The following is a 26,046-nucleotide window of genomic DNA, read 5'->3' as shown; positions in this document are numbered from 1 at the left end:
GCAGATAAATAAAAGGAATGCTCCAGAAGACAGCTCAGGTAGTATGGAGCCAGCGAAATTTGGCTGTCCAGTCTTTTTTCTCACTTAGACTCATTTCCTGGTTTCAGACAAAATTCTTTCCTCTCTCCACTTAACTAAAGAATCCTGGTCGGGCACGGTGGCTCAAGCCTGTAATCCCAGCACTTTGGGAGGCCAAGGCGGGCGGATCACAAGGTCAGGAGATTGAGACCATCCTGGCTAACACGGTGAAACCCCGTCTCTGCTAAAAATACAAAACATTAGCCGGGCGAGGTGCGGGCTCCTGTAGTCCCAGCTACTCAGGAGGCTGAGACAGGGGAATGGCCTGAATCCGGGAGGCGGAGCTCGCAGTGCGCCGAGATCGTGCCACTGTACTCCAGCCTGGGCGATGAGCAAGACTCCATCTCAAAAAAAAAAAAAAAAGTCCTATCTGAGGTTGCTTGATGCAAAGTTGATAGTATCTTTTCATTATTTTCTTAGTATCTTTTATTTTGTTTTTTCTTTTTCTTTTTCATTTATTTCATCTCTTAAAATTCTTGTTAATCTTGAAATTTTTAGCATTTTAATAGTTGGGTTTTTTTTTTTTCTTTTGTGGTGGTTTTTTGTACAAGCATCATGAGAAATGGCTAAAAATTGAAAGGCTTATCCCTGTCATAGCCTGGTTTTAATCTTATTTACTCCATGTTTTCCCAGTATGAATGCTCTGTTAAAAGAGTATTTACAAGCAAGACAGCACAGTGGCCCACCCAGGAGTGACACAAAGCCAGGGAACCTCCCCCACCTAGGGAAGCGGTGAGTGAATGTGCGACCCCGGGAAACCACGCTTCTGCCACAGATCTTTGCAGTTCTTGGGTCAGGAGATCTCCCTGTGAACCCAACAGGGCCTTCAGTTTTGAGTCGGAGGGACAGAGCTAGGTGGAGTTTCGGCAGAGCTCAGGCGTGCGTGGAGACCCTGAAGTCTTAGATAATTGGGTTTTCCAGCAAAAGTAGCTGCAGCTCCTGCAGAGTGGAAGGTTAGACCCCCACACATATTTCTAGGAAGGAGCCTGAATTCCGGGAGCTGAGCAGCAACAGCCCGCAGATCCTACTTCCACACAAGGTAAGACCAAGGTAAGACCCAGGTAAGACCCATTGGCTTGGAATTCCAGCCGGCATTGCAGCCCCCTAAAAAGAAACTCTGCAGGGGGGTGACATCTTGGCTGTTCCGATGCCTTAGTCATTCCAGCTTTCAGGTTTTGGAGAGTCTGAGCCAATCCAGGGTGGAAGGGATTCCCCAGCACAGCACAGCTGCTCTACCAAAACGTGGCCTGGCTGCTGATTTAAGCAGGTGCCAGATCCCGTTCCTCCTCACTGGGTGGGACCTTCCAACTGGGGCCTCCAGTCACCCCCGCTCAAGCTCTCCAGCGGACAGAGAGCTAAATTCCCCCAACATGGTACGCCCAGAGGGAGCGGGGCGGGGCCGGGGGGATGGGGTGCTATCGCTGCTGTTTGGGTGACTTAGCCATTCCAGCCTTTGGGTTTCATAGTATCTGAGGCGACCAGAGGCTGATTCTTTTTAAATTTATCTTCTCTACTGATTTCCTATTTTAAATTTCATCTTCAATTTTATGATTTATTTTCTTCTGCTTATTTTGGATTAATTTGCTCTCCTTTTTCTAGTTTCCTAAGGTGGAAGCTTAGATGATTGATTTTAGAACTTTCTTCTTTTCTAATATATGCATTCAAGACTGTAAATTTCCTTCTAAGCACTGCTTTTACTGCATCCTACAAATTTTGATGACTTGCATTTTTATTCTCATTTAGTTCAAAAATATTTTAAACTTTGTCTTGAGATTTCTTTGACTGATGTGTTACTTAGAAGTGTGTTCTTCACATATTTTGAGATTTTCTGGCTGTCTTTCTGTTACTGATATGTAGTTTTAATTGCACTGAGGCCTGAAAGCAACCATTGTATGATTTGTATTATTTTAAGTTTCTTAAGATTTGTTTGCTGGCCCAGAGTGTGGTCAGTCTTGGTGAGTGTTCCATGTGAGCTTCAGAAGAATCTGTATTCTGCTATTATGAAGGAGTCTGTAGATGTCAACTATATGCAATTGATAGATGGTGTTGTTGAATTCAGCTATATGTCCTCAATGATTATCTGCCTGCTGGATCTGGTCATATCTGATAGAGTGATGTTAAAGTCTCCAACTATAATAGTGGATTCATTTATTACTCTTGGCATTTCTATTAGTGTTTTCCTCATATATTTTGATGCTGTGTTGTTAGATGCATATACATAAAGGATTGTTATCTTGAAGAATTATCTCTTTGTCATTACATAATGTCCGTCTTTATCTCTGATAAGTTCCTTGATCTGAAGTCTGCTGTATCTAAAATTAATACATAGTTACTCCTTCTTTCTTTTGGTTAGTATTTACATGGCAAATCTTTCTCCATCTCTTTACTTTTAATCCATAAACTTCTTTAATGGGTTTCTTATAGATAACATATAGTTAGATCTTTTTTAAAAATCTACTCTGATACCTTTATCTTTTAATTTGTGCATTCAGACCATCGATATTGGGGACTTTTTGTAATGGAGATTTTATTGGTTGTGCTGAGGATCAGTACACAGGCATTTCAATTTGTACACAACTCTTAACATACATACTGAACATCTAAAAAGTCATATATTGTAATTCTTTTTTTAAGCAGTTATTCCAGTGACCTTACAGCTTAAAATTTAGAGGCAAATGGTCCTTAAGAAAATATCAAGTACCAGTATCTTCATGTTGATAAGCTGTTACATAAGTCCCACTAATTCACAATTTAGTATCATATACACTAAGTACTCAAATTTTCAATCTGTCCCATTAACAAAGTTTTTACGAAAACAGGACTACCATAACCAAAGATGTTACCGAGGGCACACAATTCTGACAGGGAGAGTCATGATCAAGGAGTGATTTTCTTTAGGAAACAATCTATTAAGAAACAACAGGAGAACAGAAACAATTTAAAATGTTCAGGACATTAAATCAGGGCTGTGACTCCACATTGCCACTTGGCATGCTTTGTATTACAGGATAAAAAAAAAATCTATGGCATGTTAAGGTGATATTCAAGACAATCAAAGCCTATGTAATTCAAAATCCTATACTATTTTCTGGTGGGATTCTCTCCTTCTTAAAAGTGTCCCTACAGCTACTAAAAACTTGCATTTACAAAATAGTTAATAAAAATATTTCTCTGGATTGTACAAGAAGGGAGACAGGGACCACTAGTAAGACATGGTATATTATGTTAATCAGACTGTACTTCTTTCTCTACTGCTTCATCAGAGGCTGGATTCTCCTTGGTTTAGTTTCTCCATTTTCTGCAGGTAAATCGTCTTTAGTTTTTAGATTAGCCTGTTTTCCCTTTGCTCCCCTTTGCCCTTTTGTTTGCACTTTATTTTGTCCGAAGGTTTATCCTTCCCTCTGCCTTTTTTGGCCTTGTTTCTGCTTTTGCAAGAGCAAGTTTAGTTGACAACGCACCAATCTCCGCCTGGGCTCTTCCTTCACCATCCCTTCAGTTGAGCTCACCTTCCTCTTGGGCATCTTGACATGGAAAACACGTGCCGGGTGCCTGTGGGCTGAGGCATGCCTAGAGCCTTCCTGATGCTGGCTGGTGCCGCTCCTCCTGCCCTAGACCATTGATATTGAGAGTGATTACTGATAGAGCTGGATTAATATTTCCCATATTTATTACTGTTTTCTGTTTGTTGCTTTGTTCTTTTTTCCTATTCTTGTCTTATACTCTTTTTCTGCCTTTCCTGGTTTTAATTGAGCATCTTATGTGATTCCATTTTCCTGCCTTTCTCAACCATACTTCTTTCCTTTTTTTAGCGGTTGCCCTAGAATTTGCAATATACATTTATGACTAATCCAAGTCCACTTTCAAATATCACTACACCATTTCATGGGCAGTGTACTTTATAATACAAAAGTACACTGTGGTGGCTCACGCCTGTAATCCCAGTATTTTGGGAGGCCGAGGCAAGCAGATCACGAGGTCAGGAGATCAAGACCCTCCTGGCTAACACAGTGAAACCCTGTCTCTACTAAAAATACAAAAAATCAGCCAGGGGTGGTGGCAGGTGCGTGTAGTCCCAGGTACTCGGGAGGCTGAGGCAGGAGAATGGCATGAACCCGGGAGGCAGAGGTTGCAGTGAGCCGAGATCATGCCACTGCACTCCAGCCTGGGCAACAGAGCAAGACTCCATCTCAAAAAAAAAAAAAAACAAAACAAAACATAATTCCTCTCTCCTATCCCTTGATACACATAATACATACATAAATACATTGTTGCTATTATTATTAATAAGAAAGATAAAAGTTTTTATTTTACCTTCACTTACTCCTTTTCTGATGCTCTTCCTTTATTCATATAGATCTAAGTTTCTGACTTATATCATTTTTCCTCTCTCTGAATAATTTCTTTTTTTGACAATGTCTCATTCTGTTGCCCAGGCTGGAGTGCAGTGACACGAACACAGGTCACTGCAGCCTCGACCTCCCAGGCTTAAGTGATCCCCCGACCTCAGCCTCCTGAGTAGTACAGCCATGCACCACAATGCCCAGCCAATTTTTTATATTTTTTGTAGAGACAAGGTTTCACCATGTTGCCCAGGCTCATCTTGAACTCCTGAGCTCAAGCAATCCACCCACCTCGGCCCCCTAAAGTGCTGGAACTACAGGCGTGAGACACTGCGCCTAGCCTTCTTTCAATATTTATTACAAGGCAATTCCACTGACAACAAATGCTCTCAATTTTTGTCTGACAAAGTCTTCTTTTCTCCTTCACTTTTTAAAAGTTAATGTCACAGTGTACAGAATTCTACATTGCTGGGTTTTTCTCTCAGCACTTTATATATTTCACTCCATTCTATTTTTGCTTGCAAAATTTCTGAAAAGTCAGATATAATTCTTGTATTTGTTCCTCTACCGTCACCAGTAAGACATTTTTTTCCAACGACTTCTTTCAAGATTTTTTTTATCTTTTATTTTCTTCAGCTTGAATACAGTAAACATCTAGGTCTAGTTTATTTTGACATTTATCCTGCTTGATATTTTCTGAGCTTTCTGGATTTTTGGTTTGGTGTTTGACATTAATTTGGATAAATTCTCAGTCATTATTGGTTCAAATATTTCTTCAATTCCTTTCTCCCTTCATTCTCCTTCTGGTATTTCCATTGCATGTATGTTATCCCTTTTGTAGTTGTCCCATAGTAATTGGATATTTTGTTCTGTGGTTTTGTTTTTTCATATCTTTTTCCTTTTGCTTTTCAGTTTGTACATTTAAATTGAGATAACCTTAAGCTCAGAGATTCTTTCCCCAGCCACTTACAGTCTACTAAAGAGCCCATCAAAGACAGTCTTCATTTCTGTCACAGTGTTTTTAATGTCCAGTATTGCTTTTTCATTCTTTTCTAGAATGTCCATCTCTGTGCTTACATTGTCCATCTGTTCTTGTATATTGTCTACTTTACCCATCACTTCTCTTAGTAATCATAGTTGTTTTAAATTCAGTCTAATTCTGGCATCCTTCCCACATCCAAGTCTGTATCTGATGCTTGCTCTCTCTCTCTCTTCACACTGTGTTTTTGCTTTTATTATGCCTTGATAACCAGACATGATGTACCGGGTAAGAGGAACTGCTGTAAATAGGTCTTTAGTAAGGTGGTAGTAAGGTGTGAGGAGGGGGTAGTGTTCAACAGTCCTATGATTAGGTCTCAATCGTTTAGTGAGCCTGTGCCTCTGTGAACTTCACAAATAATCCTTAGTGACCCCACCCGGCTCCATCCTCAGTTGGGGCAGGATGGGTAATTGGGTTGATACTGCATATTTTCCTTTTCCCACGTGGAAGACTGGAGGGGGTCAGAATTGAGTATTTCCTTTCCCCCAGGTCAGTTAAACTCTGCAAAAACAAAAACTAAAACAAACAAACAAAAAACCCACAATAGTTTCGGCTCTCATAAAATAGGTTATCCTGAGGGCAGGCCTTATTCAGAAGAACAGAATCCCCTGGCATTTTTCAAAATTGTTACTTCCTCCTTCCCAGGCTGGAAGCATGAGATAATTTTTCACCATTATTCACTGTGAAGACCTGGTTGAGCTCCTGGAGGTAAAACTCACAAAAATACAGGAGATCTCTCTCTAATCCTCAGTCTCCCTAAACTTTTTAACTCTCAGACTTGTCCACCCTGAGCCTCCAACCATTTTTCAATTATAATTTAAGTTTTCCTACCCAGCACTGGTTCCCACAGAGTTTTCTGCTCTAAGGTTTCTGCTCCAGTTAAATTAAGATTCTCAGTATTTACCTGGAGAGAACATTCTGTCCAATTTTGAGGGCAATGATTTTCCCTATGACCTCACTTCTCCGATGAATCTAAGAAAAGTTAAGGGTTCTTGATTTTTTCAATTTGTTCAGTCTTTTACTTGCTGTTAGAATGGAGTGATGACTTCTAGCTCCTTAGAGGACAGAATGGAAGCAAAAAGACTTGAATATGTTCTTTCTTCCAGTTTGGATAGTAAACTCACCTGGTGATGTTTTCAAGATGGCTGCCTAAGGGGACAGTTTGAGGCCATGAAAGAGAGAAACTAAGAGACCCATATAAGCACCAAATTCATGACCCTTGACCTATTGTGGTCTAGCCAAATGAGTTTTCAGGTAAAAACAAAACAAAATCTTTTTATATAATGCCTTTAACTGTGGTTTATCATTAGAGATTCAGTTATTATGGGATCACTAGTTTCATCATCAAATTTAGTCAAAGCGCTTGTCATGGCCTTTCTCTCTGGTTCAGCTGTATTGAATTCCATTTTGTTTTTCCTAACTAAAAAAAAAAAAAAATCTCAACCATGACTAGAAAAGGGGAGAGAGGAAGAAATCAACTGCTGAAACTTTCTAATATCTGGGCAAAATTCAAATAACTTTTCAGATTATGAAATACATGTATATTGCTGGCTTGATTAAAGATGTGTGTACTTTAAAGCTCAAGGACTTGAAGTTGTAGATGACAGAAAAAAAGGGGTGGATGATAAGCCTGTCTCTGCTTGTTCCATATTGAGGTCTGATACCTGGCACTTTCTTTGACTATGACAAATTCTTATGATTCAGGCTTTAACTCAGCTTCAGAGCATTTATGTTTCTTATGTTGGAAATTTGTTTCCCTTTCCTGTCTTCTTTTACTCAGCTTCTGATTCCTACATTGCAGTCTGACAATACAGCAGGAATGATAAAAAAAAGAGTTACACTTTTGAAACTCTGTTGCCTAACTATTCTTTACAGAAACTGGGCTGGTGACATATTCTCTAGACATCACCCATAACACTGGATTGCCTCTCCACGAATGGTCACTTGCAAAGATTGGGCTTTCCTAGAATTAACCAAAATGTGCCTGGAGCTTCTATGTGGCTTATTTATTTTTTAATTGAGATAAAATTCACATAACATAAGATTTACCATTTTAAGTGTTTTACAGTGTACAATTTAGTGGTTTTCAGTACGTTCACAAGATTATGCAAACATCACCACTATCTAGTTCCAGAACACTTTTCTTCACTATATAAGGAAGCCCCAGGCTCCTTAAGCAGTCACTCCTCATTGCCCCTTTATTCTAGCCCCTGGAAACCACTAATACGCTTTCCATTTCTATAGATTTGCCTATTCTGGACATTTCATAAAACTAGAATCATACAATATATGGCCTTTTGCGTCTTGCTTCTTTCACTTATCATAATGTTTTGAAAGGGCATTCATGTTGTAGCATGTATTGGTACTTTTTTCCTTTTAATGACTGTAATGCTCCCCTGCATAGATATACCACATTTTATTTATCCATTCAGTAGTTGATGAACATTTGGGTTGCTTAGACCTTTTGGATATTGTGAATTGTGCTGCTGTGAACATTCATGCACAAGGTTTTTTTTTTGGAGCATCTGTTTTCAATTCTTTCATATATAAAGCCTAGCAATAGAATTTCTGAGTCATATGGTAATTCCATGTTTAACTTTTTGAGGAACCTCCAAACTATATTCCATAGGGGCTGCACTATCTTACATTCCCATCAGCAATGTATGAGAGTTCCAATTTCTCCACATCCTTGTCAATACTTGTTAACTTTTGTTTTCTTGATTATAGACATTCTGGTGGCTGTGAAGTAGCACCTTGTTGTGATTTTGATTTGTGTTTTCTTAATGATCAACAATATTAGGCACTATTTTCATGTGCTTACTGGCCATTTGTATATCTTCTTTTAGGAAATGTTCGTTCAAGTCCTTTGCCTATTTTTTAACCAGGTTTTTGATCTTTTTGTTGTTGAGTTGTAAGAATTTTTCATATATTCTGGATACTAGATCCTTAGCAGATATGATTTTCTCTCATTTTGTGGGTTGTCTTTTCACTTTCTTGATAGTGTCCTTTGAAACTTTGATACGAACAGGAGGCTAGAGGGTGGGGTCCCTGGCGAGGGCTCCACCCTCAAGTCTGGACCTGCAGCCCTAAATGAGAACAGGCATTCTTGTTTTCATGCGCAAATGTTGTATTTTGGCCCACCATGTCCCCCTATCCTGTACCCATGTAAACCTCAAACCCCAGGCTCCATGAGCAGAAGAGCAGGAGAAAGGCAGAGCAGCAGAGTGGCAAGGCAGAGAAGGAGAAAAGAGAGGAAGCATCTGAATGTCGGGAGGAGAATGTCGAGAGAAGTTTAGCTGGGGACAGTCATAGATGAGTTAGGTCATGGGACAGCCAAACTCCAGGGAAAGATCATCTTCCCACTCCATCCCCTCTCCAGCTCCCCCATTTCATTGAAAGCCACCTCCATCACTCAGTAAAATCCTTGCATTTATCATCCTGATTCTTCTTGGATGCTGGACAAGAATTCAGGACCCACGGGGTGCAGGAACTCAGAAAGGCTGTCACACTGACTCTTCACTGTTTAACACTTAAGCCATCCCTGGACGACAGGGCTAAAGGAGCATTGCAACACCCCAGCACTGCTGTGGGGCCAGAGCCCAAAAGCACTCACCCCAGCTCACCTGCATGCTCCTCCTTCCTTAAGGGATTTGGGCATGGTGACCAAATAAATGAACAGTATCCCTGTCATACATCCTGCGATGGGGTCAGAGAACTTTTCTGTTTCACTTTGATGTGTTCCTATGTGAAATTTGAATTAGAGTCTTTAGTCTCTTCATCTCTCCATCTTTTATAAAAATGCCTTTGTTCCCTCTCACTTCTCTTCACTCACTTCAGGTTCTTTGATCTCCCTTATACTATATTCTCCAAGGGCCAGAATAAAATGCTTTAGGATCAGTTCTTTCACACTGGGGTACATTCACAACATGTAAATAACTGATAAGGCCTAATGACTTATTTTCCCATTCAAGGTATCAGAATCTCAGTAGTTGTCAAAGAACCAAAGGAATTTTTGAAATCCCAGGCATGGATGAGCATAGTTGGCTGGAGGCATGGATGCCTTGCTGTTGCTTCTGCAATTGCACTAAGTTAACACTTCCAATTCTACTTAAAATAAATATTTTAATCCTCGGTCTAAGGTTTAAAAGTCAATGATGCACTCTGTGAAACTTCCTACTTTGCCTCTGGAGTCCTTGTGGGCAGCCACTGTGCCAAGCACATTAGTAATTAAAACTCCACGTGTTCTGTTCTTAAACAGTCTGTAGCTCTGGTGCTTTTGGAAAAGAATTATCTCCCTGAGACTTACCTGTAGGACTCCTAAGATAACCTCCAAGGTATCATCTGTATGTTACTCAGATATGCTTTCAGAGCACTATAAACTCCACTGAACATGATTGCTTTTTTCCCCCAATATTTTTGAATCAGGTTGTTCTGGGGTTGAAATGAATCCACTGCCTCTTAGCCTTCTACGTTTGCACAAGCATTCTTTTGGAACTTCTGTGTCACTCTCTAAATATGATTCTTCATTTTAGCATCACTGATGTTGCTGACAGTTCTAGCAATTATGCTTGAAGACAAAAACCGTAATTAACCTAATCGGCCTGCCATGGGGCTGACAGGTATGCTGTGCTGTCACTATGGTTCGTGATGTACAATCTGTCACAAATAGAGCACTTTTTCAGCTGCTCTGGCAGGGCCACCTGCCGTCTGTGCCCCATTTCCTTCCAGGCAGCTCTATGACCTTCAGTAGCCAAAGCCAAGTGATTAGCACAGTGGTCACAGTTGTGCCAGGAGCTCAGTCTCTGTGGGTTTTGTTTGGATGGCAGAGAATCGGAAGGCTCCAGAAAAGAACCACATGGAAGTATTGTCTTTATACAAGGGTATCAGGGAAGGATTCTGCCTGCACGGAGGTAGTGAAAACAGACTCAGGTCCAATCTTTCCTTTCCCAGGCCCAAGCAAGTAGGATTTGGCCAATATGTTTCTAAAAATAAATAAGCACCCTTTAGCTGCTCACCCAGTAGTAATGAGAGAGGATACAGAACTATCTAATAAGACAAATTTAAAAGTTGAAACCCAGACCAGCTTAGCAATGAATATTTGGAAATATAAAATTTTTAAATTACCATTATTAGCATCAAAAATATGAAATGCATAAGGGTAAATCTGATAAAATATGTGGAAGATATATGAAATAAAACTATAAAACGTGGTTGAGAAAAATAAATTTTGAAATAAATGGAGAGCTATAGCATATTCATGAGTCAGAAGACTCAATACTGGTAAGACATCAGTTCTTCCTAAAATGACTTATAGATTCAATGCAATCTCAATTAAAATTCCAGTAGGCTATTTTTGTAGAAATTGATAAGTTGATTTTAAAATTTGTATAAAAGTACAAAGGACCTAGAATAAGCAAAGCAACTTTGAAAAACAAGAACAGCATTGAAGGACTAATGCTTTCTGATTTTAATTTGTAAAGCTACAGTAATCAAAACAGTGTGGCAATGGTGTAAAGATAGGTCAACAGAACAGAATGGAGAGTTCAGAAATAGACTCACACACATATGGACAACCAACTTTCAACAAAATTACAAAGGCAATTCAGTGGAGAAAGAACAGTTTTTTACAACAAAATATGCTGTAATAATTAAATAACCACATGAAAAAATATAAATTTTGATCCACATTCTGCACAACATACCAAAGTTAATTTAAATGGATCATAGGCCTAAAGATGAAACCCACAAGTACAAAACTTCCAGAAGGAAACACAGGAAAAATCTTTGCGATCTTGCATTACACAAAGATTTCTTGGATATGGCACCAAATGTATGACTCATTTTTAAAAATTGATCGTTTGAATTTTATAAAACTTAAAACTTCTGATTTTTGAGTGTGTTGTTAAGAGAATGAAAAGACAGGCAACAAACCAGGAGAAAAGATTTGAAATCATATCAGATGTCATAAATCTGATAAAGGACTTGAATCAAGACTCTATAAAGAACTCGCAAGCTCAATAGTAAGAAAGTAAACAACCCGATTTCAAAAATGCACAAAAGATTGAATAGATGATAAAGCCCAAAACATTTAAAAAGAGGGTCATTATCATAGTCAGTGTCAAGAAAGAGCACACCCACACTCATCCCTTTAGTACCATTGTCTAGAACAGCTGAAGCAGGAAACTTCACAAGTAGCTCTGACTTTCCGAGTTTTCACCCAAGTCATTGTTTCACCTAAATGTCCTCAGTCTTCCCAGAGAAGATACAAAGATAGCAATAAGCACGTGAAAAAATGCTCAACATCATTAGTCATTAGGGAAGTGCAAATTAAAGTTGCAATGAGATACCACTACACACTTATTAGAATAGCTAAAGTTAATAAGACTGACCACACCCAAATGATGAGGATATGGAAGAACTGAAACTTTCATACACTGTTGTGTATGAATAAAATTTGGTACATCCACTTTAGGGAAGAGTTTAGCAGTTTCTTAAGAAGTAATTGTATACTAACAGATATTTCCACACCCATGTTTATAGCAACACTATTCACAATAGCCAAGAGGTGAAGCATCCTCAATGTCCACGGATGGGTAGATGGATAAACAAAATGTGATATAAACAGACAATGGAATATTATTCAACTTTATAAGAAAGGAAATTCTGTCACATGTTATGACATGAATGAACCTTGAGAACATTATACTAAGTGAAATAAGCCAGTCACAAAAAGACAGATACTGTGATTCCACTTATATGAGGTATGTAAAGTTGTCAAATTCATAGAAACAGAGTAGAATAGTAGTTACCAGGGGATGGGGAGGAGGAGGAAAAGGAGAGATGCTGCTTAATGGCTATAGAGTATCTGATTTGCAAGATGAGAAATCTGAATATCTATTATATGTCACAACAATGTGAATATACTTAACACTTCTGAACTATACACTTCAAAATGGCTAAAATAGCAAACTTATATATTTTTTGTCACAATAAAAAATGCAAAAAAAAGGTTAAACATATACTTACTATATGACAAAGCCATTCCACTCCCGTGAGAAATGACAGCATGTTCATATAAAGACTTGTACACAAATGTTCACACAAGTCTTACTTGTAATAGCCAAAAACTAGAAGCAACCCAAATGTCTATGAACAGATGGATGCATTAACAACTTGTGGTATAATGTATGGGTTTCTTTCTGGACTCTCAATTTTGTTCGTAAGTCTATTCTTATGCCAGTATCACACTGTCTGGGTGACTACAGCCTTGTAGTAAGTTTTGAAGTCTGGAAGTGTGAGTCCTCCAGCTTTATTCTTCTTTTTCAAGATTGTTACCTATTCCAGGATTGCATTAAATCTATATATCAATATATCACTAAAGAAAGAAATCCAATAGTATGTCCCAGGAACCTCTCTAAGTATTAAATAAGCTCTTTTACATTGAATCACTCTATTAATATGAGCCATTTTCTTTTTACTTTGTCCCTAAATGGAATTGAAAATGACAAAGCCCCAACTTCCGGATAATCCCCCTCATGGACTTAAAGAACTTTCTTAAATTGACTTTTATCTTTCTCGTTTCGGATGATTTATCTCTATTACTTTCCTATTTCATTAAAAACCTAGTCTTTGACGTTTAGTCATCTTTGGGTTTTCCTTGTGTATTTGTTCTTTCTCACGCTGCTATAAAGAAATACCTGAGACAGGGTAATTTATAAAGAAAAGAGGTTTAATTGGCTCGCTGCTCCACAGGCTGCACAGGAACCATGGCAGAATCTGCTTCCGGGGAGGCCTTGGGGAGTTTTTACTCATGGCAGAAGGCAAAGTGGGAGCAGGCTTCTTACATGGCAGTAGCAGGTCCTAGACAGGGGTGGGGGGTACACACTTTTAAACAACCACATCTCGTGATAACTCACTCATTCACTATCATGAGATCAGCACAGGGAGGATGGTGCTACCTTATTCATGAGAACACTGCCCCCATGATCCAGTCACCTCCCACCAGGCCTCACCTCCAATGATGGGGATTACAACTGAACATGAGATTTGGGTGGGGACACAGATCCAAACCATACCACCTTGGAATTGGTCAGAAAACAACATGTTAATAAAGAACACGTTAAAATAGACCTCTGAAGCCCAATACCAGAGTTTCTTCTTTGTAGCTGTGTTGCCTTGATTTGAAGCCTTTAAAGATAAGGATAATCTGAGAAGAGCTCTAGCAAATCCAGCTCAGATCTTGCAATGTTACTAAAGAACATCCGGAGAATACTAAACTGATGTCTGCCAATCCTGGCCCTGTCCAGGCTTGTTTCATCTTTCTGGAGAAGCCTTTTGACAGCTTTGGGCCATGAAAGTCACTGGGCTGTAAAGGGAGTTGGTGAGACAAGGAGATCTGCACTAATGGGGACATTCTCTTAAAGTTTTTGTTCTTCCTTTATCCACAAAGCTGCAGTGTCCTTACTATCTGTCCTGTGTCAACAGAAACCACAGAACAAAGCAGGCTGCTTAACCAGGAGGCTGGAGTAGCAGAGGGGCAAGCCCAGAGCTGACACACTGAAGGGAGTTGCATGGACAGAAAATAAGCCCTTGTGAAGCAAGAATACCACCCCTGCCTCTGCTATGTGGGATTTCAACTCAAGCCATGAGGCAATTGTGTAGAAATGAGAGGGCTTGTTGTTGGCTAGAAGTCACCAAAAATAGAAGATTCAAGAATGCTAATGTGCAAAGCATGATGATGAAGTCCAAAACATTTAAAAAGAGGCCCTTCACATAGTCAGGGTCAAGAAAGAACTCACCCACACTCAGCCTTTCAGTACCATTGTCTAGAACAGCTGCAGCAGGAACATTAACTGCAAGCAGCTCTGACTTTGAGAGCGTTTCCACCTAAGCCATTGTTTCACCTGAAGGTCCTCAACCTCCCCAACCCAGAATTGCACCATCCCTTGCTCAACCTTCATCTTAGCCTTAAGGAGATGAACTGCAGTCTGGGATGTGGCCTGACAGCTTTGCTTGGGAAGATGCACTCAGAGCCCACTGAAACCTGGGATCCCTTCTTTCCCTGCAGGGATTTGCCAGACTTCCATGGTCCTACCACACTGTAGGCAGACCCTGAGCTAGTCTGAGGTGTCACGTTGCCTCTACTCTGGATCAGCGGGCCCTGAGCAAAACTTGGAAGTTTAATTTCAGTGCCTGTCCTGCTGCCCAGCTACTTCCGCCTTTAAGGCCCTCATTTTCCTCAATGAAGACGTTAGCCTAAGTCAGTTGTAAAGTGCTTGGCTCATCATGTGTTCTGTGATATTTGTGAAGTGCCAGGCTTGGCAATTAGTGCCAGGCTATTGCCTGGCTGCCCCAATCGGCTTGATTTATACCCTAAGCTTCTGACCTGCTCCCACTTTCCCTTCAAAACATATTCCTCTTGTGGGCCTTTCTTTCAGAGTCTTACTCAAACTATTCCAGTTACTTATTACCAATGCCTTCTTCATCCTGTCAATGGGTTATCCAGGCAAGAAGTAGATCAGAATATAGGAAATATCACTCTTTTGACAAGTATGTAGCTGAAATCCATGCACCTACATTATGATAACAGTGCTTCACTGAGGGAGTAGGCCTAACCTAAAAATACCTACAAAATGCAGGGAGACTGTCTTCGGTATTTGTCATGGACCTTCAAGACACTGAATCCCAAATTTCAATAATGGCTTCTCAAACAGGGAGAACTGTTCTAAGGTGACCTAGGAATGCCAGCCATACAAATATGCTCAAGACACAGAAAAGACATTAAAATGGATTTGCCGCTACCGAAATGCTGTGTTCTGCAACGCTAGGTGTGCCATTTTAGTCCAAGAACTAACACTGCAGACTGCAACTAGAATGTGGTCCCTGGTCATGTCACTTCCAAGAAATATCAGATTTAAGAACTAAGCAGTACATGTAAGCTGAGAAGGGATTAAGGGTAAGGGATGAAGGAAAGAGAGTATATAAGGCACGTCATCTCCTGTACCTTCGTGCAAGAAAGAACTTGCTGTTCCCCATTTCATTAATCTAATTAACAAATATTTCTAAGAGCCTTCCAAATGCCAGTCTCTGTTCTAAGCACTGAGAATACAGCAGCAAAAAAGGAATCAAAAGTCCTTCCCCTCATTGATCAAGCATTCTAAAATAAACACAACACAGCATGCTGGCAGTACCATGGAGGATATAAGGCAGGGGTGGGGGGATAAGGAATGGGGGGAGCATCACCATATTAAGTAGGGATGTCAGGGTAGGACTGATTGGAAGGGTGACAGTGGAGTAAATCCCCAAGGGAAGGAGGGAGTAAGTTGTGTTGTGGGGACATTTGGGAGGAAGAGCTTCAGACAGAGGAATGTGCAAAGGCCCTGAGGCAAGAGCATGACCATATTTTTGGATCAGCAAGGAGGTGGCCAGGATGTGGCACATGTGGTCAAGGGGGAACCTAGTAGTAGATGAAGACAGAGAAATAATGAAGAGTCAGTTTATGCAGAGTTTTAAAAGCCTTTGAAGGTGCCTGATTTCTGGTGAGTGAAATGGGGAACCCCTGGGGGTTTAAAGCAGAGGAGTGACCTGTTCTGACTTACATATTAACAAGATTAAACACCCAAAAGTGGGATACTTGCTATATTCTTGCCTTTGGCTGCAGTGCAATAATTGACTAAAGTGGGCAGGGGCAGAAAGCCCAACAGTGAGGCTGTTGCAATACTGCAGGTCGGCCCTGCTAGCAGCTTGGACCAGAACTAGAGCAGTGGAGGTGGCCAGAAGCAGTTAGATGTGGGATATAATTTAAAGGGGAGTAGCTGGGTGAAAGAGATGTTAACAAGAGAAAACCTGGCATTAGAACATTGAGAGCAGCCTCCATGACCACTTTAGCTATTCTCTGAGGGTGGGAGAATTATGCACATGTGTTATGGAACTGAATGTTATGTGTTTAAATCCAAACCCCCAAAGTGATGGTATTAAGATGTCGGGCCTTCAGCAAGTAATTAGGTCATGAGGGTGGAGCCCTCATGTGTGGAGTTAGTGCCCTTGTAAAAGAGATCCCAGAGAGCTCTCACACCCTCTTTCTGCCATGTGAAAATATAAGAAGTCAGCAGTCTGTAACCCAGGAGAGGTCTCTTACTAGAACTCCATCATGCTAGCACCCTCATCTCAGAGATCTAGCCACCAGAATGATGAGACAGGAATGTTAATAATGTAAGCCATCTAGTCTACGGTAATTTGTTGTGACAGCTCAAATGGACTAAGACACCAAAAGAAGAGCACTTACTGATTTCCCACAAAGCAGAGGAAAGTATCTAAAAAATAAAAAAAAAAAAAAAAGTGCACCATCAGGCCAGGTGTGGTGGCGCACGCCTGTAATCCCAGCACTTTGAGAGGCCAAGGTGGGTGGATCACTTGAGGTCAGGAGTTCAAGACCAGCCTGGCTAACATGGTGAAATCCGTCTCTACTAAAAATACAAAATTAGCCGGGTGTGGCGGTGGGTGCGTGTACTCTTAGCTACTTGGGAGACTGAGGCAGGAGAATCACTTGAACCCGGGAGGCAGAGGTTGAGCCAAGATCACACCATTGCATTCCAGCCTGGAATTCCAGGCTCACTCAACAAGAATGAGACTCCATCTCAAAAAAAAAAAGAAAGAAAGAAAGAAAATGCACCATCAAACAGAGGTGCCACTGCAGTGCTAATGATGGCACGTGTATTAATAGATAACAAAAGAAATAGATTTTTGTTTCCCTGGATAGACACAGATTCATTTTGCTGTTTTTGCACATATATCCACTGTGTTTGAGACTAAATTATTCACACTTTGGGACCCCTCAGAAAGACTGCCAATGACTATGATTCCACCTTTATTTTATGGGTTTTCAGAAACAAAACTAAGATCCTCTGGGGACAGGATGCTGAAACTATCACATAAAAATGTGTTTATCCTGAACAGTTACCCTCATTGGTAATAAAAGACATTTTAAAATGTCATGTTAGCAAAAAAATGCAAGACTTAACTTTCTTTTTTTTTTTTTTTTTTTTTGAGACGGAGTCTTGCTCTGTCGCCCAGGCTGGAGTGCAGTGGCCGGATCTCAGCTCACTGCTAGCTCCGCCTCCCGGGTTCACGCCATTCTCCGGCCTCAGCCTCCCGAGTAGCTGGGACTACAGGCGCCCGCCACCTCGCCCGGCTAGTTTTTTGTATTTCTTAATAGAGACGGGGTTTCACCGTGTTAGCCAGGATGGTCTCGATCTCCTGACCTCGTGATCCGCCCGTCTCGGCCTCCCAAAGTGCTGGGATTACAGGCTTGAGCCACCGCGCCCGGCCTTAACTTTCATGTTACTAAAAACTTACACAAAAGAATGGTCTTTATTATACTTTTTTGCATCTTCCAAGGAGCAGGGGCCACATCTCAGTAATCATTTTAACCCTTACAACTCTTGAACAGGCCTTTCTTTGTCCACAGTAAAATTATGTTTGGGGCCCAGGTTGACTGGTGCTCACCAATCCATTCCCTTAGTTCCAAACACTACCTGTTTATCTTCAGCTTTCGTCCTCATCTTCCAATAGCTAATAGTATGGGGGAATTCATGGAACAGGGGATACATACATTTTGTTTCTGAATTAAGGCAACTTTATGGTCTTTCCAGAGGTTATTTTTCCCTACACTATATTTATATTTTCCTCTTTTGCTGATGATGAAAAAAAAAAAAAATGTTGCTTGCCAGGAAATGCTTGTCTTCTCATATGCCTTATGGTAGTTGTAATGAAAATAGAAATTAGAATTACCTTAAATCCCTGTACCATATTGTATCTTTACTTCAACTACATATGCAATCAGGGGCTAGGGCAGATGGAGAGGAAAGTGGTTAGAGTGATGTGAATTTGGGGTAGACTTTCCAATATAAACACCTTTTGGATTTCTTCTACCACTCTGACATGAATTATTTGAAATAATTACTGTTATAACACATTTTTATTTGACCAGGCTACATAGGAGAGATTTATTTTCAAATTGAGATAGAAATGTGGGGCCATAAACAAACCTTAGAAGTGTTTGGTGCCCTTCAGAACATTGCTGATGCCACCTCTTCGAACTCATATGGCCAATACAATACAGCAGGTCCTCGGATAGCATCATTTTGTTCAATGTCATTTTGTTATAATGTTGATGAGAAAAAAAATCAATTCTCAGACAGCGCCACTGTTTGTGTGGAGTTTGCACGTTCTCTCCATTTCTGGAGCAAGTTTTTTCTGAGTCTTCCAGTTTCCTCCCAATCCCAAAGATGTGCCCGTGAGGTGAACTGGGAGTGAGTGTGGGTGCATGTGAGTGTGCTCTGCGATGAATGGCAGCCTGTCTAGGGCTGGTTCCTTCCTTGCACCCTGAGTTGCCGAGACAGGCTCTGGCCAACCTTGACCCTGAACTGGAATTAGCAGGCAAATAATTAACTTACTTGTTTTTATTAATCCTTCTTAAATGTTTGAATAGCTCACATTTATTTTAATATTTAATATTAGAAATATTTCGGGTCTTTATTTAGAAGTTTAGGGATGTTTTTGTGACCAGAAATGACCAGAACTTAACTCTTGCTTACATCAACGAGGCTATGGTAAAATTGGTTTCATTATACCTAAGTTCTCCTGAAGTCACAATTTCCAAGAACATATTGATAATGTAGTCACAGTTTCCAAGAACATATTGATAATGTTAAGTGAGGACTTACTGTATATATTGAATTCATATAGTTAATATATTTCAGAGAATCTTGCCGTCATATATACCCATATACAAGCATTGACTTCTAATCAGTTGCCTTAAGGCAAGAATGGGATATCTATGGAGCTGCTTTCAATGGAAAATATTTGCAAAATAACTTTGCTTTGGAAGTAGGAGAAAGAGAAGTAATCATTTTCTTTTATTTAGTAAACATTGGGGTACCTATTATGAAACAGATACAATGTTGGGATGAAAAAATAATAAATAAGACATGATTCCTGCTTTGAAGAACTGTTACCTGAGTTGGTCTTGGAAGATGGGTAGGAACTAACAGCAAGCAAGGAAGAAAGAGTATTCCAGATGGAGGAAATATCATTTTCAATGGTACAGGAAATGTAAAAAGCCCTAGAAAGCAAGGAGAATCTTCAGAATAACTTGAGCACATGGTTCATGTAGGAAAACGTAGACATTGAGGCCAAGATGATTCAAGAGGTGCCTGAGTATAATGGTCAGTAGACAAGAGTCTGGCCTGGGTTCAAACTCTAGCTCCTTTATCAACTTCATCAGTTAATCTCTGTGTACCTTAGTTCTTCATCTCTAAAATGAGAATGATAATACCTTATGGGTGCTAAGAAGAGTTCCAGGCATGGTTTGCCAAGAAGAGTTCCAGGCATGGTTTGCTAGAGTTTGTCCTGAGAGATCATGAGGACCAGTGCTAAGACTGTCAGTGGAGACGAATGGCTAGAGATGTTTCTCAGATGTATTTGAAAGATATGTCACATGATTGGATTGGGGTAAGTGAGGAAGAGAACAGGAAGGTAGAGATCAAGCATGGTGTATTAGTCCATTCTCATGCTGCTAATAAAGACATACCCAAGACTGGGTAATTTATAAAGAAAGAGGTTTAATGGACTCTGCTAGGGAGGCTTCACAATCATGGCAGAAGATGAAGGAAGAGGAAAGGGACATTTTACATGGCAGCAGACACAAGAGAGCTTGTGCAGGGGAGCTCGCATTTATAAAACCATCAGATCTTGTGAGACTGATTCACTACCATGAGAACAGTATGGGGGAAACTGCCCCCATGATTCAGTTATCTCCAGTTGGCCCTGCCCTTGACACATGGGGATTATTACAATTCAAAGTGAGATTTGAGGGGGGGCAGAGCCAAACCATATCACATGGCAATCATGTTTCTCACTTGAGAAAACCTAGATGGTAGAGACAATGATCAAGATCAGAATATAGGAGGTTCTGAATATTACTTTTTAATTTATTGTGTTTAAGTTTTCCAAATGAAAATCAGGTAGAAGTCTCTGTTAGGCAGTTAGTAATGAGACTACAGAGCTTTGGAAATAGCAAATATAGATTTAAAGGTTGCCAGCATAAAGATAGTAGTTGAAATCAAAGAGAAACTTTAAAGTGAGATCATATAGAGTAGGATTTCTCAACCTTGGTGCTGTTGACATTTGGGGGTGAATGATTCTTTGTGTGTGGGTGCAGGGAGGAGGGGGGTGCTATCTTGTACATTCTAGGATGTTCAGCAATACCATGGCCTCTATTCAACATAGGTGCCAATGGCACCTTTTAGTTGAGACAACTAAGAATATCTCCAGCTAGTCCCAAACTTCCCCTGGGGGTCAAAATCATCTTTCCTTGAGAACCACAGGTATAGAGTGAAAATGGTAGAGAGGGAAACTTGGGCAAATCACACACACACACTGAGCCTGTTTCTGAATCCATTAATTGCAAGTAATTCTAGAAATAGCACAGATAGTGAGCAATGGGGGAAGGTCTCCTTATTCAACAAATGTTGCTGGCATAACTGGCTAGCCATATGCAGAATAAAACTAGACCCCTTCCTTATACCATATAAAAAAGTCAACTCAAGATGGATTAAAGACTTGAATGTAAAACCCAAAACATAAAAATCCTGGAAGACAACCTAGGCAATACCATCTTGGACATAGGAACAGGCAAAGATTTCATGATGAAGATGCCAAAATCAATCACAACAAAAGCAAAAATTGACAAATGGCATCTAATTAACTTAAGAGCTTCTGCACAGCAAAAGAAACTATCAACAGAGTAAACAGAAAACCCACAGAGCAGAGAAAATTTTTGCAAACTGTGTATCAAAGGTCTAATATCCAACATCTATAAGGAACTTAAACAAATTTACAAGAGAAAAACAAAAAAAAAAAATTTAAAAGTGGGCAAAGGACATGAACAGACACTTTTCTAGAGAAGACAGGCTGGGCGCGGTGACTCACACCTGTAATCCCAGCACTTTGGGAGGCCAAGGTGGGGAGATTACTTGAGATCAGGAGTTCAAGACCAACCTGGCCAACATGATGAAACCCCATCTCTGCTAAAAATACAAAAATTAGCCAGGTTTGATGGCACTCGCCTATAGTCTCGGCTACTCAGGAGCCTGAGGCACAAGAATCCCTTGAACCCAGGAGGCAGAGGTTGCAGCCAGCCGAGATCCCACCATTGCACCCCAGCATGGGTGACAGAATGACACTCCGTCTCAAAATAAATAAATAAACATGAAGTTAAAAAAATAAAGACATACATGTGGCCAAATATCATGTATATGAAAAAAACTCAATATCACTGATCATTAGAGAAATGCAAATCAAAACCACAATGAGATATCATCTCACACCAGTCAGAATGGCTATTAAAAAGTCAAAAAATGGCTGGGCACAGTGGCTCCACCTGTAATCCCAGCACTTTAGGAGGCCGAGGTGGGCGATCACCTGAGGTCAGCCTGGCCAACATGGTGAAACCCCATCTCTACTAAAAATACAAAAAAAATTAATCAGGCATGGTGGTGGGCACTTGTAATCCCAGCTGCTTGGTAGACTGAGGCAGGATAATTGCTTGAACCCGGGAGGTGGAGGTTGCAATGAGCCAAGACTGAGCGAATACACTCCATCCTGGGAAACAAGAATGAAACTCTGTCTCAAAAACAAATAAATAAATAAACAGTCAAAAAATAAAAGATGCTGGCCAGGTTGTGGAGAAATAAGAACCCTTATACACTTACATCCTTATACCCTTATACACTTTTGAGGGGAGTGTAAATTAGTTCAGTCATTGTGGAAAGCAATGTAGCAATTCCTCAAAAAGCTAAAAACAGAACTACCTTTCAACCCAGCAATCCCATTACTGGGTATATACCCAGAGGAATATAAGTCATTCTACCATAAAGACGCATGCACTTGTATGTTTGTTGCAGCTCTATTCACAATAGTGAAGACATGGAATCAACCTAAATGCTCATCAATGACCGACTGGATTTAAAGACTGTGGTACATATACACCATGGAATATTATGCAATCATAAAAAAAAGAGATGTCTTTCATGGGAACCTGGATGGAGCTGGAGGCCATTATCCTTATCAACTAATGCAGGAACAGAAAACCAAATACCGCATGTTCTCACTTGCAAGTAGGAGCTGCATAATGAGAACTCATGAACACAAAGAAGGAAACAATAGACACTGGGACCTACTTGAGGGTGGAGGGTGGGAGGAAGGAGAGGGGCAGACAAAATAACTATTGGGTACTAGCCTTAGTAGCTGGGTGATAATCTGTACAACAAACCCCAGTGACACAAGCTTACTTACATTACAAACCTTCACATGTACCATCAAACCTAAAATAAAAGTTAAATATAAAAGAAAATGTGATATATATACACAACGGAATACCGTTCAGCCACAAAAAAACAATGAAATTCTGCCAATTGCAGCAACACGGAGGACATGATGTTAAATAAAATAAGAGAAGCACAGAATGACAAATACCACATGTTCTCACTCATGAGGGAGCTAAGAAAAGGTAGAGTACAATCGTGGGTATTAGAGGCGGGGAAGGGTGGCAAGGCGGGGTGGATGGGGAGATGCTGATTAACAATTGCGGAATCATCGTTGGATAGGAGGAATGAGTTCAGGAGTTCTGCAGCATGGCAGGGCGGATATGCTTAACCAGAATTTAGTGTACATTTTGAAAAAGCTAGAAAAGAGGATTTTTAATTTTCACAACACAAAGAAATGATCCATGTTTGAGGTGATGGATGTGCTAATTCCCCTGAATTCATTATTATATGTGGTATACACATATGGAAATACTACTCTGCATCCCACAAATATGTACAATCATTATGTGTCAACTAAAAATTAAAGAAAAAAGTGGAAACAACCCAAATGTCTATCAACTGATGAAAGATAAAATGTGTTATATCCACACTATTATTGGGTAATATGAAAAAGTACTGATGCATGCTACTATATGGATGAAATTTGAAAACATTATCCTAAGCAAAAGACAGACCCAAAAGGCCACAGCTATATGATTCTGTCTATATCAAAAGTCCATAATAGGCAAATACATAGAAACAGAAAGTAGATTAGCGGTTGCCCAGGAAGGGCTGAGGGTTGGACAGGCATCAGGAATGACTGCTAATGGAAAGGGCTTTTATTCTGGGGGTGATGAAAATGTTCTGGAATTAGATTGTAGTGGTGGTTACACCACAAATATACTAAAAACTATGGAATTATACACTTTAAATTGGTGAGTTTTATGGTATGTGAATTATATCTCAATTAAAATGTTTTTAAAAGTTGCAAATATAAAAGAAACAGCACAGATATCGTTGTGAAAGGCATTCTGAAGCAGTCAAGTGCTAAGCAAATGGTACTCATCACTGCTAGCCAAAGTTTAAAAATTTGTGTATGAAACTGGTGAAATGGTGGGATTTTTCAGATCCCTTCTAATTATTGGTGTAATACAAAAGGTATTCATCCATCTCCACTGGTGTCAGCAGTCACTCCTCACATCATAGGCAAATTCTCAATTTCCCAGATGACAAAACCAAAAATCCCAAGCAGTTTTACAGGAGGACCCTCTGGCTGTTTTATGAAGTACAAGTCCCACTCGCATTCTGATTTCTCTGTTCTTTCTGCTCCTCCTTTAGCCCCAAAGGGAGAAAACTGATGCTAATAACAAACAACCCATTCGTGGCTATTCATGAATCTTGGTTGTTACAATCACGTGAGACTTGAGGTATCATATATTTTGGAGTTACTTGGAAACATTTTTTAAAAGACAAACAAAAGCAAAGTCTGAACCCTGGGTCCTGTTTTCAGCAGCAGTAAATAATTCCCCGTATTCTCTATACTCTCTTCTGCACCGGGCCCTTTACTCGTATAGTCTAACCACATCTCAAAGGAGGTGCCTAAGCATTGAGTGATTCCTGTAAATCAAGTGAACTTGCTTTAGAAAATGGCATAATCTCTTTCTAGAAACTATTCCTTACAGCCCTTTGGGGAATAATCCATTCATGAAACTGATATATTGTTGGGCTTATTTTATATCTGTTGCTCTTCTTGGCTGTATCTGAGAGTTGGCTCTTGCTCTTGCTCTCTCTCTCCCTCCTCTCTCTCTCTCTCTCTCTTTCTCTCCCCCGCCCCCCCTTTCTCTCCTCTCTATTTTTCTCCCTCCTCTTCCCAACCAAACAATCTTGAGAAGCAAAGATTTATTGCCTGGAACCGAGAGCCACTGCTCACTCAGCCAACAAAATCTGGTCTCCAGTTAAGGCTGAGGGCAACTGGCTGTGAGTGCCTCAACCTGCTGAACCTGCAAAAGTCCCCACCTCCAACACTACAGCCTGCTCATGGAAAATTCCTGGACACAGAAGGGTCAGCCTACGGACAAGGAGTCAGCCAACCATGCTCCCCTGGGCACAAGGACCTTGGCACCTTTCCAACCACTGTCATTAAAAGTGGGGGCTTTTATGTTAGTTTTTCTTAAGTTCACGTTTCGGGCAACTCTTTATTATGATGGTGATTATTTTTTCTCCAAGGCCAGGCCTCCACCCTCACAACTTTGGTGGAATGTGTTAATAATTTGCTCTAGGGAGATGAAAGCCTCTTTGATACAAGGAGAATAAACACATGGAATGCTGCTCAAAGGTCTAATTTTCACAATAGGAGTGTGGTTTTCTGGACTGAGAGTCGAATGGGGAGAGCAGTCTCATTCCTGAGTCACTTTCCACCCTGGTGTCCCTCCTCTGCCTCTGCAGTTCCTCCTCACTTGCCCTGCTGAGGGCAATGCCTGCCTCTCCTCTGGGTCGCTCCAGACAGCTGGTGGCCAAGAAAGGCTGTCACTCACCATCGTGGTGAACACTGAAGTCCTGAAACTGACCCGAAGGGCATTTTCCTTCTGGATGGTGTTGCTTTGTGTGGGCTGAGGATCTTTATAGGTGCCAGGCAAAGACCTGCTTGGTGAAACCAGAACATATTAAAGCGGAGAAGACATCATTGAATCCAACCTCTTCCTTTTATAGATGAGGTTCCGGAAGGTTTTCCAAATCCCAGCGCAGCCTGTTCTCAAGCCCCTGTGCTGCCATATTCTCCTGGTCCCCAAGAATTGAAAGAAGTAAAACTCAGAAATGAAAGAAACCTGTTTTCAGAATTGCTTTCATTTTCTTTTTGCACCTACTCTCATTTTGGGGTGCCTCTCCCTACCAGACTCCATTCTTAGTCCCCTTTGCACTTGAGGCTTGTTCAAGCTTCATTTTAATATTCATTCGTTGATAGATTTGGTTACTTCAGAAGAACTGGTTTGGGGGCAATTCATGGTCTGGTTTGGTAGAAGAGGCCCAGTTAGGGTGTCCAAAGATCAAGGTCCAGCGCCCGTCAATTAGACTTGACCCCTGAAGCTGCTTCTCCCTCCCTCTGCGCTACCTGCCCAAACCAAAAAATGGGACTAAAACCTGCTCTACTCAAGTTCTGGAATGGTAGAGACATAAGTAAACAATAGATACTAAAGCCATTACTTTTGTAAGTGGATGAGAAAGA

At 40.5% G+C, this 26,046-nt stretch overlaps 1 long non-coding RNA gene across 2 annotated transcripts in view; it reads right to left on the bottom strand.

The window, feature by feature from the left end:
• Positions 1–1,774: 1,774 nt before the first annotated feature.
• Positions 1,775–26,046, bottom strand: part of LOC103885106 — a 30,470-nt gene continuing 6,198 nt past the window's right edge. Inside the window, exon 4 of one of the 2 annotated variants that reach the window (XR_001903393.3) lies at positions 1,775–3,686. This is a non-coding gene — a long non-coding RNA (uncharacterized LOC103885106). Of the gene's footprint in view, positions 3,687–22,709; positions 25,464–26,046 lie in introns of those variants that run through there. The other variant, XR_001903394.3, reaches the window with a different exon arrangement.

The sequence above is a fragment of the Papio anubis genome, chromosome 5 (assembly GCF_008728515.1).
Source record: "Papio anubis isolate 15944 chromosome 5, Panubis1.0, whole genome shotgun sequence".
NCBI classification, from domain to species: Eukaryota; Metazoa; Chordata; class Mammalia; order Primates; family Cercopithecidae; genus Papio; species Papio anubis.
The sequence above is the reverse complement of the archived record's forward strand: the minus strand, read 5'-3'. Positions and strand labels throughout refer to the sequence as shown.